The sequence below is a fragment of the Plectrocnemia conspersa genome, unplaced genomic scaffold (assembly GCF_051122295.1).
Source record: "Plectrocnemia conspersa isolate PC_06_02 unplaced genomic scaffold, ASM5112229v1 ptg000012l, whole genome shotgun sequence".
Taxonomy (NCBI): Eukaryota; Metazoa; Arthropoda; class Insecta; order Trichoptera; family Polycentropodidae; genus Plectrocnemia; species Plectrocnemia conspersa.
The window spans coordinates 3402041-3420896 of record NW_028277176.1 but is presented as its reverse complement, the minus strand read 5'-3'; the positions used below and the strand labels follow the sequence as shown (position 1 = coordinate 3420896).

General features: G+C 29.4%; 1 protein-coding gene across 3 annotated transcripts in view; it reads left to right on the top strand.

Moving 5' to 3' along the window:
* LOC148227970 (agrin-like) overlaps positions 1 to 18856 on the top strand; it is a 196439-nt gene that overhangs the window by 145896 nt on the left and 31687 nt on the right. The gene's annotated exons all lie outside the window — the stretch shown is intronic.

The window sequence follows — 18856 nt, the reverse complement described above, 5'->3', positions numbered from 1 at the left end:
AGCAGCAGCTCGAAGATGGTTAAACTCACTTTTGGCACGGCGGGCGCAATTAAACCGACTAATTGGTATATGTACTTACTGCTAGTATATGCAAGTAGAGTTTGCATTGCACCATGCACATAGCTGAACGTGCCATTGAGTTCACGATGAGCTTACTTTATTTGTCAATGATATTTACTTATAATGGATCGCATGAGGTAGAGTTTTTCAATTAAATTATGACCTTGAGATTCCAATCCTACAGTAATTCAATCATTTATAATAAAATATGCTTTTTATATCCCACCAAATGTATACCATAATCTTATTGGGGTAAGATCCCGTTCTCGGGGTTGAAATTGGGGGTTGATTGGCGTGAAAACACTGTCTTTTATGTTAGGTGGTAATGCAAAGGATCCACTTCTCTTATTCAGAAACCATTTATCTCAAAAGTAAATATTTCTTTTCTAGAATAATTATTTATTGGCACATAGAAAGTTTTTCGTCACACAAATTATAAGATATTCTGCAAATATAAAACTGATATAGGCGACACGTTTTTGCTAGCTTCTGTATTGTTAATCTCTGATCTGTATTGATGACAGCCCAAATATCCTCACTAATAACCCATTTGGACTACCCGTATTTACATATATATTCCATGTCAATATTCTCGAAACGAAATTTTAGAATTACATTTGACCCTTTCTAAATTAAATGGCATCTCTGCCCATTGCTTTACATACGTTTTTAACTACTATTGTCCCATTATGACCGAGTTAAAACTAATAAAGCATAATCAAGCTTAACTGAGAATTTTTTATCTCTACTGCCATTATTAATTCAGTCTTAAAAATACATAAATAAAAATATCCTGTTGCTAAACAGCAGCATTGATTTGACTACTGTTAACAAACATTGAAAGCATATTAAAAAAATCATTTTTTAAACGGCATTTTGGAAAATATAAGGAAAAACTGAAAAGACTAATGGGACCATTTAAATATGAATTTTTTTAAGAGTTTTGTAATTTATTGTATTTTTTTGCTTTGAAGGGTGCATTGGAATTTGTATGTTATGCCCTGCACGCAAACATTCTAGTTTCTGGATGATTTTGATTTATCGAGAAATTTGATTATTAAATTCTTATTAAATTTCAGCAGCGGTGTAAAAACTGCAGCGCTTTTAATATTAATAATTTTTGCTAATTTTTAACAAAAACAAGCTATGAAAATTCTCAAAAATTGCAAAGTTTTTGAGATTTAAAAATTCTTGAATTGTCATTTTTATTGAAAAACTCTAAAGAAAAAAATACTATTAGTATGTAAATTAAAAAAAAGAAAAATACTACATATATACATATTTACTTGCAACATATTTAAGTTAACTAAATTATTTAGATGACTATGGGCGTTCGTATTAATAATGTACTCTTTCCGTCGCTTTAGCCATTGTCAAAAAAAAACTAAAACGCCGTTTAGCATATTTTATTTTTTAAGATAATCCACGCATCGCAATTTGTTTTTTAGGGATAATTCACGCATCCACTAATACCCAAACTGTGGCGCGCGTGTGGGTGAATCAAATCCATTTCGCTAGATGGAGCGGGCAATTTGCCGGAGGGCTCTTTTCATCAATGGGTTTTTATTGATGATTTGTACTTTCTTCTCTCTTTACTCTTCTCCTATTTCTCCTTCATGCCACATTCGCTGCTCCTCAGACGCTCCCCTTTTTTGCTCGATTAGCGGTTATGAGCTGAATAGCTTAAGAAACTTACAAGCGCCGGGAGAACGCCGAAGACGTCATTATATTTTTTTCCTCTTCATCCAACCCAATTTTCCGGGACCGATATTCCGGCGAAAGAAATTTGAAAGACACATCCATTCGATATATTATACCTATGTATACACATACGTGTGCGTATAGTACATTTACAGCGAAACCCCTATCTAACTTTTTTACGCTAGACGTGATATAATCGAACGACGATAGGAAAACTTTAAAAGTGACAAACGAAATGATGGATATTGCGCTCGTGGATTTTGTATGAAGACTTATAGACTTTCATTTTATATTTTATATATAGGTAAAGTATATATGTGTGTATGTGCGAATTGAAAGCTCAATCAACGAGCACCGTTTGCAATAACAGCGATAAGCTTAAGCGCCGGTTAAAAACCACGGGTAAGGGTTTGCCGGGTTTGTTAATTAACTTTTATATTATAAAATATACAATTTATAACCTGAGCTAATCTGTATAATATTTTATTTACATATGACTAACCAGCATGATATATCATTGATACTTACCAATGGTATGTTCTTATTCTTTCGCATCTAAAATATTAATTTTAGTTTGTAATATAAATTTAATTTAAAAAGTATTGTTCTGTAAAAGTCAATTATTTTAAAGCTTGATTTTGATGTATCGATTGTTAGCACTTCGGTTAAGAGGGCAGATTATATCCACCCTAAGTTACACTGACGATACCACTATTGATAAGAAAAAACTATCCTGTTTATTTTGTTGTCAAAATTAAATTTTAAGCTGAGGAAAAAAAATAAGGTTCTTAAGGTAAAAAATATTAATAAAGCAATCGAGCTGCTGTATGGTATAGCAACTCAAGATTCGGCTTCTATTCGTGATTAAAGAGTCACGTAACTGACGACGGTCAAGTTACCGAGAGCGAAAAACAATCACCGTTAACACATCTAAATCGATATCACATAAGATTAAGATGTTTCCCTTAATGTAACTGCTAGTGAATAAAACAATAATCAGAGGCTTACCACACCTTTGATTTTTCTAACCCTAATATTTGCAACTTATCACAATCAAATGTAACATATTTTATTCAACTTCAGAATGTACTTTGACAAAGTTTTCTCAACTTCTTAAAAAATATCTTTGTCTGTGATTGTTCTATTCAGACTATTTATGGAAGTCACTTCAAACATAGGATTGACTGCTTGAATGAGCGATGATACAAACCAGTATCTCATTTTGTAACTATCGGTTTGCAAAAGTCTTAAAAATGGATACTCACCGTAACATATTTATCTATTTTTACTAATACAAAATGTTCAATATTTCGCAAAAAATACTTGTTTTAATTGACCATAGAGAGCCAGAGGACAAACTTAATTTAGAAAGAGCGTTGAAAGGTAAAAAATACAATTATTTGCTTTGCTATTCAATTGCCTATTGATGTTACTCACAATGTGCTGAACTATTCCAAAAATTGTTTTAACTGAAATACTGATAGATTAAAATAATTTAATTTTTTCGAAACATTTTTTTGGTTGCAACAATCAATTATGGTTTAATTAATTAATTTGCCATCAATAAACGTCTTTTCTTTATTGTATAGTAAATGAGCTACACGTAAACTAACTTTAGTTTAAAGCCTTATTGATTCGATTTTTGTGAAAAAATTCGTTGTGTTAACAATTTTCGTTTTCCTAATCATTTTCTTTGCTAGTAAATTGGCTATTGATGTCACTCACAATGTGTTCAACACTTCTAGCAACCGTTCTCACCGAAAGTTTTGTAAATAAAATAAATAGATTTATTGTATTATATAATAAATAATCTACTTGTACACTAACTTTAGTAACAAACTCGAAAAAAATGATAAAAAAAATTGTTTGAAACTTTTCAACCTTTCTGCGAGTTGTGAATATATCAAGACAAAAAACGATAAATTAAAAATAGTCCTAAAAAGATTTAATATCTGCAAATCTAAGTATTGTTTTTCAATTGAAATATTTTTCTAATAATGTCATTTTAACTTGTGAAATAAATTATATTAAAAACACTATTTAATGTAAGCTGTCAAAGCAATAAATCTATTTAAAACGTGCCTTAGATTAAATGCTTTGTACAAATAATTTTTCCAGCAATTTCTTCCGTTCCACTAAATAAATTCCAATAACGGACCAAACGCTCAAGTCAATTCATTAGCTCCCGCTGCAAGCATCGCCATTTCTCTTTACTACGGTCTAGTACAACACCAATTTTTTCGCTTAACCTACCCCTGTAACAAGGATCGTGACTGGAATACGCCCCTGTAATAACGAAATAGAATCGAACACGTCACTAGCTCCGGATAAAAATTCAGCACATTCAAGCATCTCTTTATCTCGTCTCAAAACGCCATTAAAAACCGTCATTTGAACACCTCCGCATCGGGGTGGGTAGGTTTTCGGTTCACCTAGGGTTGCGTTGCGTATGCGTCATCGTAGTTAATTGAAACAGCTCCTGCCAACTCCGGCGAGGCTGTTAAGATAAATGAACCGAGATAAGACGAAAAACAGCGAATTAAATTACAATGAAACGAAAGTTTTTAGAGCCGGGGCGGATCTGGTAAATGCACATTAAGGGTCGGTGCCGATGTCGAATGCTTTCAAGTGGCGAAAGTTCCGAGGTCCACCCTCATAACGTTGCGCTCACACTGACGTAAAATAATGAAATACTATCTCAATTCGTTCGGAGAGTAAAAAATTAGTTTCTGTCTGGCTAATCAATATTTTGATAACTCATTTTAAAAATAAATTTATTTTACATGCATACTAATTTAGTAAATCAATAAAATAATAAAATAATGCAACTTTATCGCTTTTGTATTTTTCATCGGCTTGCTCAACCGGACACTACTCCCGAGCAATATTTGTCTCGACGATATCGATTTTTATTTTGGTATAAGGCTCAGGATGGCAATTTACACATTTAATAGATATTTTATTTTTGAAAGAATGTTGTTGCAAATAAAATTATGAAGCAGTAAATTTAACATATCTTTAAAAATAATCATAAAAGCGAAACACTGTCAAGGAAAATCTTAAGACATTCAATTTTTTTTTGTGAAATGAAAGGCAACAAGACGTTCTACCCTTCTTATTAAATGGTGTTTTGTTGCATTTTTAGTATGGGCTGCTCATATACTTAAGGATGGAATAGCGTAGTACGTAACGTATCAGACTAGTAATTCTGAGTTTGCGGCTTCAAGTCTCGGCACCACAGTCGAATGCTAAGAAAATAAAAGAAATATAGACAAAATAAAAGGTCGTGCCATTTTTTGAGTATTTTTATTTTCTGATATTTATTATTCCTCTTAATAAATTGATTATTGATACTAGAAACAATCGAAAGTTTTGCGCCGGTTTACGCGATGCGGCTGTCACTCGCAACTGCCTAAGTAGGAGGTCGAGCCTAACCTCAGTTCGCACTGTGTAATATAGCAAAAGCCATACTAAGCGAGAGAAAAATTGCTACTGGCATAAAACTTTTGAGTCTTATGCAAGTATTAACCAAAAGCTCGTTGCTCAATATCTTAGACCTAAGTTGCGCCTTAAGCATCCCGTAATCCCTTTACGACTTGCAAGTAACGAGCAGTCTAACGGGACGTGTTTCTCCGAATTTTGCTGCGTGACCGCAAAAGCAACTAGAATTATTTATCACATTAAAACGGCTGAAGTATGTTTGGAAAGCTGTATATCATTCATTCTGCGAAAAAAATAGTTTTTAATAAATAAAGTGACCGTTTCATTTGCTTTGCTACTCGTGGCGGTGTTTCTTAGCTAGTGTGACTCGTTTAAAAATTAAATACGATTAGACACTGTGGCGTGGGGTCAATTAGATTAACTCTGACTATGTCAAAAAAAATCTGACTTTCTTATTTTTAATACCTAAAATGTATGACCTAGCTCTAAAAAAATAATCATTACGATATTCATCTTTAAGATTAGGAAAATCTAGGTAAACCTCATCTGTAATGATCGATCAAAATTATAATTATATAAAAATCACTCATTCTGATTTACTAGCCTCGATAGTGATAAAAAAAACTCTAAAGTCAATATGAAGCTTAAACCCAAGTATTTTAGATCAATAGTCAAAGATTTATACCACGTATCTATCATGCTGATATTTCGCGGAAGCGCTGCGTTAACTGTAGTAATGATTTAGATGAGATCAAATGAACATGGTCTGACCGTTTTCAGTACATATTATAAGTTTGGCTTTTGTTGTTCAAGCGTATTATGGGAACCTTCGTTTTGTGATAAGCGTTTCATACACTGTTTGCTCTCTGTAGCATATTGTCAACAATTGCACAAAGATTTATACCGTAAATAAAATCTATTTTCTAACTTCGAACTGCTAGAAGAGCAAAATATGTGAAAGCAATAAGCAAAGGTTTTCATATACATTTAAGGAGTATTCAGTACGCCAAAATAAAAATAAGATTAAAACTTTTGCAACTATATTCTGTAATACAAATGATTTTAAGTATTATCTTAAATTTTATAGCTTTAACTTTATCAAATATAAAACAAATATTATCTCTTATAAACATCTCTAAAAACAGTAAAAAAAAATATGTAAACGACTGGTTTTTTAATTACATATTTTTTTTCAAAAAATTTAAAAAATCTTATTTTACAGAAAACTTTAGTTTTTTGATACTGAAAAACAATAAATGATATTTTATATTGATAAACCCTTTTTTCTTAAGATGGCAAAAATATTTAAAATTTAATAAAATACAATTTAAGCTACGTCGATGTAAACGCACTATAAGTGCTGGCGGTGGATTTTTGTTAACATTGTGAATTAGCATAGATTTCGAAAAGCGCCCCGACAGGGAAAATCTTTTATCCCTTCGCAATTATTGCGGAGGTGTGCGAAGAGGCAAATCGCATTACGCCTCCCCTTTATTATGATGATATGGTGCTTGTATCTCTGTAGCTTTTGAAAAGTTTATTTTTATTATTATATTACGACTCGCAATTATGTTATTTGAATTTTCTTATTGCAATTATCTTATTTTTAAGTGTACTTATCTCGTTTTACTTTTTCGTTTGACTCAATTAGAGTTCAAGACGTAATCTTTAATGTTGGCATAAAAATAATGAGACTCAATACTAAAAAACAAGAAAATTTTAATATGCAAATATAATTAACATTAAATATTAAATAAACATACATCAAATAATTTATTATTTTATTGTCGTATTTGATATATTTAATTGCTGTTAAGCGCAACACAGGTGAGAGTTACCGCGTTGTACATGGACACTCTTTTGCCGTTAATTCTTGTTAAGTTTTAATATATCAAAACATATATATTATATATGTATAGTATGTATTTATAATAATACAGTATAGATATCCTTGGAAAATTAATAAATAAAAAACTGATGTTATGAACGAATCGATTGGCTTGATCTATTTACAGAGAAATTTAGGGTTTCTATTTCTATACCTAAATCGTAGAGAATATTCTAAATTACAGCTGTTGCAAATTTACATTTTTTATATATCGAACAAGATAAAAATAAAAATTGCTTTACTTGCAAATACATTTTAACAATATGCCAATTTCAAAACACAACAGATAATTCTTATCTGATTGTTAATGTAGTTCTGAGATTATTATAGCAAATATAAGGCCGATTAGAATTGTTAAGAAAATCGAAAACAATGTTTTGCTAATCAGATACTGACCTCTATTAAAAACTTCCGAAAAAGTATGTATATTTTCAAAGATCTGGCACAAACTTTCAATAAGCCCAATAATTAATATAAATATATTTTAATTATTAAAGAGACTAATAGGAGGTTGCCTTAAAAAATGTCTCGTGTATCTCTAATTACTGAAAAAAAATAAAAAAATAGTGTTTCAGGTATATAATAGTTTCGTTTTAATTTTAGACTCGCCTAGCAAACTGCCAACATCGTTTTAGTAACTTAGTTAGCTAATTGGGTATCTCTGCTTTGCAGCCTGTAAATGACAATCTACCGTGTGATCACAAAGTGAATGACAAGCTGAAGCTTAATTGTAACTTTCACTCGCCGGAAATAACGTCATTACACAAAAACCTTTTCTGGGTACTGTCGCTTTTTTTCACTGTCACCCTTGAGAATTTTGCACGATAACAGTGAAAAAAACGCGACCGCAACTACATAAAATCCCTTTTAGGCCGATTGGTTCTGGCAACATTCGGTCTCAAATCAGATCGGCAAAGACTAGATATCCATATCTATCTGCAGAGCAGAAATTTTACTGTTTCGGTTTTGAATTACACACAATCAGGGAAAAATACATTGACACGTGAGCTTTTACTAAGCCGTTTCTATAGATATTTTTTAGAAACGTAACGTTTTTAAAATAATTTATTTATTATGAACATTTTACATTTCTCATAATTTTATTAAATTATTTATTTAATAAAGTTTATTGTCATTTTAATAAATAATGTAAATGTTATTTATGCTAATTTTATAATGGTGAGCTATACTAGAATTTTTAATTTTTTTTTTTATCAATTAATGACTATTTAGAATATATAATTTTTTTGTAACATATGTTTTTAAATGGTAAGAAAAAATACATTCATAAGTAAGTTTTACTTAGATACATAAAAATTATACATAAATTATTTTTAATTTATATATTATATAATCACATATTATTTTTTTTATAATAAAAAAAAAATATAAAAATATGAAATTTAAAAAAAAAGCATTATTATTGTGAAAAAATATTGGTAGTAGAATATAAAATATACTATAAAAAAAATAATTTAAACCATTTCTTTTAAATCAAGCACAATATACCAATAAATCCAATTGTTATTCATACGTATGTTTATTATTCATTAAAATAATTAATAAATATTATAATTAAATCAATTTTTATAACAATTATAATTTAGCATTATTTTAATTGTTTATTATATAAGAGTAAAACATTTTTTTTTCGATTTAATATTAGGTTTATTAGTTGATTTTCCCAAATTTATTAGATTTTGCATCTTCATATTTATTAAATATACTTTGATTTCTTGCGAGAGTGCTTTTAAGAGCTTTCTAATATATAATATTTATCTTAATAATTGAAAAGTTTTGCGAGAGAATTTTTTTTCAGAGAATTCAATTTAACTAGGATATTCGATAAGGAAAAATTAAATATATAAGTGAGTTAAGTAAAGTTAATAGCACTGCTCCTTCTGCTAGGCTCCTAGTGACAAAGCCTTAATTTGAAACGTATCTCTTATATTTTTAAATATAAGTATAATTTAAAAATTAAAATATTTTTTTGTGATGAAAGTTCATTTCTGTTCCTAGAAAATATCTTATTACTATACATTTTTACTAACCAAATTCAATTTTTCTAATACATTTAAGAACACTAGGGCTTAAATAAGTTGCGTTTTTACTTAAGAGTAAGCCTACCCATATAAATATATTTTTCCTTTTATATTATTAAAAACATAATATTTTTGCTACTAATTGTTAGTTTAAATTCGAATATTTATGATAATTACAACTGCAATTTTTTGCTAAAGTAAGAATAATGAACTTATTTTGTTGAAAATTAAATTTATAATACTTATTTAATATCTTTCAACATACGATTTATTTGGCGTATTCTACGTCAAATAAAGCTACGTTTAATCGAATATTTCTCACGTATTACATAACCAAAAACGTTGATGTAATACATAATCAAGTCGTGTATACATTTCACTCTGTTCCATTATTTTTCCGCCGATCGAAAAGTAATTGCGTGGCATGAAAGGTCCGAGTCGCATTTTTGCACGAATTCAATTTGCACAAAGGTCCGTGATTTTTTTACGCCCGAGCATTTTTCGCCCGAAGCGCGTTGAATGAGTTCAATTTTAAAATCAATTCTGCCGCATTTCAACCCCTTCGCTCGCACACACTCACAGAGGGTGGCCGTAAATAAAATCGACGCGTATTTTCAAACCACCCCATAGTGCCAGATATATGGCAGATTTTTACGATTTCCGTACAATAACACCGCGGGTTTACCTGTTGGCGAATTGGGCCACAACACTACGCGATAAAAGCAGACGTTCGATTGTCACACAAAAATAATATAATTAAAAGTTTTGTGGCTTTCACGCTGTTGTGCTTTAAATTATATTTTTTGTAATTAAAATTGACTGGAATTGGTAATAGGTAACATTATTTAATTTTAAATGGGGCTACTTTATTTATTTGATAATATTTATATTCAACAAATTGGTAAAATAACAATCATTTTGAGGTTTAAATGTATCTCTTAATGACGGGAAAATTATTGCAATCTCGTATTAAATACTTCAGCGTCATATTCAATAACATAAAAATACCAAAAGGCAGGCAAATAGTAACATAAAAAAAAATGTTTATTAAAACCATTTAATATATTTTAAATAGTACAGTTAAGTTTAAGATTTAATGTATAATAAAACTAATAACAAATAATTTACAAAAACATCAAACTGACCGTATTAATTACCAAGCTGATGTAGTGTTAGCAATTTAGAATTTATATGATAGTTAAATTTGTGGATATAAATATTAATTATTTTTTATTAATGTGTATTTAAATTATGTATTTTAAATGTATTTAAATAAGTATATCTAAATATATTTTTTTTTATAATATTTGTGTAATTTTATGTTCATAAATATTATTTCTGAGAAATTAAATTTTTAATTGAATTACTATATTAATTTGATCATTAAAAAGGAAAATTAAAATCTGTTCAGTTATGTTTTGCCGGTAATAAAACATTAACATCTAAAAATATATTAGCAATATTCTTTATGAATAAATAGAATAAAAAATATATTATTTAAATTAATAAATAAAATAGTTTTAAGTAATATAATTAATTGCTATAGTTATTCTTTAATTTAAAAAAAAAAACTTCTAATCAAATTAAGCTTGCTTTATTAATAAACTTTTATTTTACAAGTGTGTCAATATTTTTTGTCACAAAGATAGAAGTACTTGAATAATCTGTAAAATATTACATATGGATTTTCGCTATAAAAATATTTTTTAAGAATTCTTATAATAAATTCAAAATTTTTATAATAAATTGTAATACTCTAAGAAGGGTTACTTATGTTTATAATAATATTTACTATTTTTTTTTTATTAATATTGTAAGGCCTAAATTAAGCCTTAATAATTTAATATAATGAAATACGAATTTATTTGCGTCACAATGGTTGAAAAATATATTATATAAATTTAATACAAGGCTAAATTAAATTGCTGAAATTATTAAACTATTTATTAATTAAAAATTTACGATTTTCATTTATCATTACGACATTAAATCCGTGAGATTAGGAAAATCTAGGTAAACCTAATCTGCAATGATCAATTACAAATATAATTTTATATTTATTCATAAATTTAACCTTCATTAAGGTTCATAAGCGATTCGAACTAGTCAAAGACTTATATCGTGCTGCTCTTAAATTCAACACAAACATATTGCTGTCTATTATAATTGTGATTTTTAAAATATAATACTATATAATAAATATATTTTATAACACTGTATTTACAGGTCAATTAGTTGCACAGCTATAATAAATTACTTTTATTAAGTTTTTTTGATAGAGAGAACTTTAAATTTACGATTTCTATGAAAAATTACTTTATCATAGAAATCGTAAATTTAAGATTACTTACTTTTTCACTGAATTTTTTTTTTCTGTTTTTTTTTTGCACAGATGTGTTATATTTATTGTGTAACTAATAATTTAAATGTTTAACATCCTTCACATAATAATATATATGTATCGAAGACATCGGTCGTAGTGAAGTTAAGTGTTTAAATGGAGGGCTGAATTACTAGAATTAATATGAGTTAGCCTGCAAGATATAAATAGCCAGAGTAGTATCATAGTTTGTAAATGAGTAAACAAATGTCAAATGATAAATTCCGAAACCGTAATAAATTTTGAGTGTTACAGACGGATTTTAAATACTATTCTGCTCAAGTCATGGCATATGATGTTAGAGAACAAAGATACTCTCTAGTGAAATATTAATATTTTAACTGACTGACGATGTAAGTCTTTAACTTAAGAATCTCGTTTAGCACATTCATTTTTTGATAAATTTGATAACGACTATTTAGGGAAATTAATGAGCTTATTTTATAATTTTAGGCTTAAATTCAATTCGTCTTCAAACATGTTAAAATATACTATTTAAAATATACAGTGTACAATTAGAATTATTAAAATAGTCTAACAAAAAATTATGAAAAAGAAAAATGATTAAAATGTTGTTTAGCTAGAAAAAATGCAATGCAAAAACTGTATAATAAAATAGTCATATGGTTTTTACTTGCTTATGATACTATAAAAAATATTGAGTGAGACTGTAAAATGTAGTTTAAACCATAGTTTCTTAACCTTTTCACATCCACGGACCACCAAAAAAATCAAAAAATGTTTTGCGGACCATCAACATTAAAATAAAATAATAAATATTTATATATTTGATTTTTTATTCAAAACAATTAATTTTGCAACACAGTATGCTAATATAACCATATTTAAGTATATTAAACCAGTCAGTAACAAGAAATTTAATTTAAAAATCCATAAAATACAGTATAAAATTCGATCATAAAAATCTTCGCGGACCACCGGTTAAGAAACTATGATTTAAACGACAGTAAGGGGGACACACCTGTTAAGGTCAAAATGTTCTAAGATATTCCAAAATATTTCAGTGAAATTAAAAAATAGTTATTTGATACATTTTCATTGGCCTAGAAAGTAAAACTATATTTTTAATAAATAAAAACGATAAAAAACATATTAAAATGAAAAGAAATAGTAAATAACAGTTTATTTACCTGAGTTTATTTATCAAAAATGTCCATTCTCAGAACAACTTAATTTAAAAGCTTGATAAATTTATGATCTATCAATTAAGTGACACAAATATAATAATCAAAATTCATTCGTGCAATTCCTTACTTAAACGAAATAAAAGCACATTTTTTGAAAATAATAATTTTACTGAAAAATACACATTTACTGTAGCATACATACAATACAGATTATTTGCTTGTGAATGTATTTAAGTAGATATATGCAATGATAGACGACCTAAATTTATAGATTATTTAATGCATATATGTATGTATCCATTTTCATATCTATCGATAATAGAGTTTACTAGGACGCTGTTGGCATAGTCATCATTTCCCCTAATGTCCGATCACGTAAGCTAAATCGGGCAAACACTATATGTGACAATATTAAACATAATATAATCGCGAGCTGCCCGAAACGTTTGGGATATACGTAATGTGAAGCATTAAATAGCGCCAAGTCCATTTACGAAGCAATCAAATTGTAAATCGAACGCCATTATATTTATATGTATACAAATGTGTCTATTTTAGAACATCACTGCTATAATCATTGTTATTATACAATCATATATGTATATATGTATACATATGTTGAATGAGAATTTGAATTTCAAATTCCACATGGGCAATATTTCTAATAAAGTATAAGCTAGGGTTTGTTATTGGGTGTTGTTAGGTACTTACACTTTATATTTTGTAAGACAAATTAGCATTGAGCAGATTAAAACATGGATCGATAAAATAAACTTTCAGTACGATAAAAAATACATTAAAATTTAAAGGAATACAAAGATTCATTTATACTATATGTTCAAATATCCATGTATAGTTTATTTATCTCAAGACTGATTTACAAGAAATGTAATAGTGTACATAGATGATCTATCTATTGACTAATACAAATTTAGTAAACCAATTTTATTTTTAAAAAAGTGATCCTTGGCAATAATAATATAAATTGATACAGTACAACAACGTTAGTTGAAAAATAATCTGATTATAGTAATAATAATATAAGTAACTGCAAATAATTAGAAATTCAACTAGGTACTACTCTCAATATTTAAACAAAAAAAATATTAGCTTCAAACTATAAAAATGACATTCCTTATAACAAATAATAAATGTTTAGATTATAGTAAATTTCTTTTTGTATTTGTAACGTTTTTATATTAAGATTAAGTATATCCAACATTTTCATTCACATAATTGATGTATTATTTTTAATTCGTTACATGCATTATATGGTATAAAGTTATTGTATGTTACACCGGTAAAAGTACGCTACAGCATATTTCTGGCGATAAAATAGCTCGGATTAAAAATACTATATACAACTCGCGTATTTAACTTTTCGCTTGGTAATCCGGAATGAAAAACAACAAGGGCGCGAATGAATGCGCGGAAGTACTCGGACATAATTCACAAAAACCACATTCGTTACACGTCGTTATAGCACCCACGAATGTATCCCTTAAAGGGTTAGCAGGGGCGCGATGTCATATTTCAACCATAATCGCATCAAATCGTCCGTTTATTTGGCACGAGTTGGGCTGACATGTTTGCTGACCGTTACTAGCGGTCTGCGCACGCGACCCCTGCCGCTCCGCGTGTGACAGGTAGTTGGGTGCGCAATATAGCCGACGAGGAGACAATCAAATCTCTATTCTACAATTCATAAAATAATATTTCAAATAAATCGTCTGGTCCAAATTTCACAACTATTTTTGTTCTTACATGTGGTAGAAAAGACTATATTTTTTATCTTTATTTTTGTAGAACTATAAAATTTAACTCATGTAATAATTTTTTTCAAATTATATTTAATTTAACACTTAAATATAATTATAATAGAATGAACCATACAATCTGAATCAAACTATTGATAATGTTTTAGTTTTTGATGATCAAACTATTTTGTAATGAATTTTTGAGTCGGTAAAAATGATATGTTTTACATTTTTAATACTTAAAATAGTTCATGCATTATTTTATTATACAATACAATAACTGTTTTTTAACAATAAATTAAATGGTAGGTAACAAAATATAATAGTGACCACACAGATGGGTCCACTTTTAAAAGGATCACTGTCGCATACCCTTAACTCGCGTTAATGACTGTGACCAAAAACGATTATTTATCAACAATGTAAAGGTTTGGGGATCGCACAAAACACAAGATGACAGTTTATATTCTAACGAAACGGTCACGGATATTTTAAATCACCACATCCGTAACCATTTCAAAAAAAAATGCAACACGATCTTGAACGAGTGAACGTTGCTTTCTAAAGGCGTAGACGTATATCGCCGTTCTACGAAGCGACTGCAGCATTTGGCTGGAAGATTACTGCACATATGCAATTGGCCAGCAAGCCTTTAAAGTATATAAGCCCGGACTCTGATGATGAGAGGCAGATGGTCAGAGAAGAAGACAGCCAGAGAGATAAACGGTCGGGGAGTGAGAGTCACCAGCAGCCACCTTAAGAGACCAGCAGACTCGCTTTCACTGACAGACGCAGAGAGAAACTCCTGAACGAGCTTTGCCACAAGAAGAATTACATATTTATGTTCGCTGCAAGCAGCCACAATAACCCTGAGGATCATCCACGGGCATTATCACCTGCTCAGAATAAACGTCTCGCTGATAATCGTCCGTCACACTCATGTAAATATATCAATAAAAAGTCTTACTAGTCTCATTGCCTACGAGTCAACCACCGCTAAGAAGGTATCACAAGATACCTCGTATTATATTACGCAAATGCCATAATTGTCTGAGAAGTATATACAAGACATGTTTTAGAATGCCATATGAACCATGTTGCTTTTAAATTTTCAGTTTAAAGTTCCATTGGATTTTATAGTATTTAATATCACTAAACAGTACTAAAAGTGAGCTAGCTTTGTTATTTGATTCCTATAGCACCATTATATTAATTTCGCTTTAGTCTGTCACTGAACGTCTACAAACGCGTCATCCTACGACTGACCGTTTTGTAACCACGAACTCACCAGTAATTAGTCTTAGCGGCCATACTGCGCACCCACCGAACCCTTATCCGGCGGCGTGGAAAAGCCATAAATCGTCAGTCGATTTCGTGTAATGAACGGGCGTGGTCACGTGGGGGCCGAATGGAAAGATTTGTGGCAACGGTTCCATTCCATTAAATCTGTTTATTGTGGGGCAGCATGACATTCCGCAATAAATACGCGGCACAGCCGCTGCTACAATGCCGCAAACATGTCGTCCGACACACGTCCGACCCACGTCAGGACAATTACAAATTGCGCGACTTGCCCAATCCAGAAAACGCTAATTAATGCCTAGTAGGTAAGCCCTATAGGTACAACAAATCAGAGATGAGCCACTAAACCTTTTGGTGTCACCAGTATAGTCCGTCCAAGATGTTAACGCTCATCATCGTTGTGTTGGAAACAAGAGTGCGTGTACGCATGCATGCATACATATACTTTGTTTACACCGATAGAAGAACGTTACGAGTACTAAATCAGGGCTGTTTTAGGGTAGGGTGACCATACGTTGAAAATTGAATTAAAAATTATAATATGTTTTATTTTTATTTTAAATTATTGTCATGTTGTATTATTTTGTAATTATTAAAACCATTCTTTAATATTCTATTGGTATTTTTAAAAAATATAATAAACAGATATTCAACCTGAAGAGTGATTCCAAAACTGCTATCATGTTTTTAAGTTAAATATGTATATAAATAAATAAAATAAGTAAGAAAGTGATATTTTAAATTATATTTAACAAATTTAATTAATTAAACGTTAAATTTCACATGGTCACCCTATTATATTCTCTCACCAATACTGTAGCAATGAGCGTTCATATCTTGAACGGACTATACCTGCATATGCAGTAAGCGAATCATCGCTAATCTTAAGTGTTAGACAAATGGTCTATATTGTCATTTATTTTTCTCATTCAACCACTGTTAACGTTACCACCCTAAAAAGACATAAATTCCTTTGCAAAAACTATATTAAAACATTTTAGTGATTATAATAAAATATTTAGTCATAATATTTGAAATGATTAAATTAAATAAAAAATATTTAAATTATTTTATATAGATGGCGCAGCTTTTAGTGGCGCATACCCTCTGTGGGTGGTTTTTATAGTTCTTTATCATAGGAGGGACCGATTTTTTCAGGGTGATAGCAGCTCCATAATTAAATATTTGTCCTTTATACTACCGTCGCTGATGATATGAGAGAAAAATAGACATATCCATTTATTTCAATAATCCAATTATGCGACGTCAATAAAAAATATTCCGCCTATTTTTATTACACAGAAAACAATTGCACTGTTTCTAGTGAATTGTGCAGAGACAGTATTTTTGCGATCTACTATTATATTTTTTTTATATGTGAATGGTTTCGGAACGTGTTGCTATTTTTGGTATAATTGCTTTGGATGCCAAAAGCAATTTTTTCTGTTACCATAGGGAAATGTCATTTATGTGCGCAAGAAAAAAATATGCACATGGTATTAACAACTACATCAGTGGGTCGATTAATACTTCATTTTTATTTTTGTCGGTATGTTCATTATTGTATCATATTATTGTAATCGTAGAAAATCGTAAATACTTTTTTTTTAAATTGCGAATTTTTATAAAATTTTATAAGTAAATGTCATCAATTTAGACAAAAAAATAAAATAAAAACTAGAAAATGGAGCAAACCATAGTATTTTAACACTATGATTTGAGGCTTACAAGAATTGTACTTATATAGTATTTTAAAATATGATTAATGTGTTAACTAATTCAAAATACAAAACTAAACTAACGTGAGTTTTTTATTCATAATATAGAAAACAATTGTGTAATAAATAAACCTGTAGATAAAATTTTCAGTTCTAAATTGGTGTGAAAATAAATATAAATTATTTATTAATAATATTATATATTAACATTCCTATAAATAATACATTTATTATTATTTTATTTATATTAAATAAGTGTTTAAAAAATTAAAATACTTATTAACTACGCTAATTAATTATGCGTTCACGTCCTCGCGCGCTACTTGATCACATTATAAATACATAAAGGCATCACGTGTCCTCTAATAATTGAATAATACTATTAAGACGAAAGCTCGCATATCCTCGCACGCGTGCTTTGAAAGCTCGTTCATGGGACAGGTCAGTGTCGAGTTGAAAGGGGCACCCTAAAAGGAATGACAAGCGACCCTAATTATTGGATCTTCTCATCAAACAATGCTATCTTAATACTGCTCATTAAACAGCGCCATTCAACTATGTAGCATTTGTATTTGCGATAAACATTACAACGCGAGTTTGATAACGCGTTTTGTATATTGTAATGTCTGTGACGCACGCCAGTGATAAAGTACAAACGCGCGTGTAACGTTTAATTCGGTGCGAATTTTGTTGGGTGTGATAAATATAAACGATAATTGGTCGGTTTTGGGTATAATGGATTTTTGAGAAGCCGTGGTTTAGTGGGGGGTGAGTAAGGGGTGTTGTCATAGCCTTTTGTATTGTGTGGTTAAGGATTTCAATACTAGATAATATTTTCAATATTAATTATAATATTTAAAAAAAAATAAAGCGCAATATCGGAATACAAAAATAGTCCTAAAATCCTTTTTTTTATATTAATTAATTCATATTTTTAATCAGATATATAAATTGATCAAGTGTAGAATTAATACTGCGACTGTTGCCCTACGTTTTAATTGTTCAAAATATAAAATATATCTAGAGAAAATTAAAAATCATTTGTAAATATTTTTAGAACCATTATATATCACTACAACATACTGCGCTTTGGCCTATCCATTCGCAAATATTTCTGAACAACCAAGAGTATATTTTTTGCAATCTATCGCTTGTCATATATTTTTGTATCATTAGCAGCTAAATAATCTATATTTAGGTCTTTAGAGTACATGGCTTTATTTTACAAAGTGTTAGTTTGTTTTAAGCCTAATGGAACAACCAGTATATAAGTATCTTACAATACTAATATATAATTGTATACATTTAAATAAAACATTTATCAAGAGGTAATGTTTATCTCAGCATAACATTCACTACCAGCACTTCGAGGCAATTAATCCTAATCAGTATGAAAAGTTATGATGATAAAGTACCCAC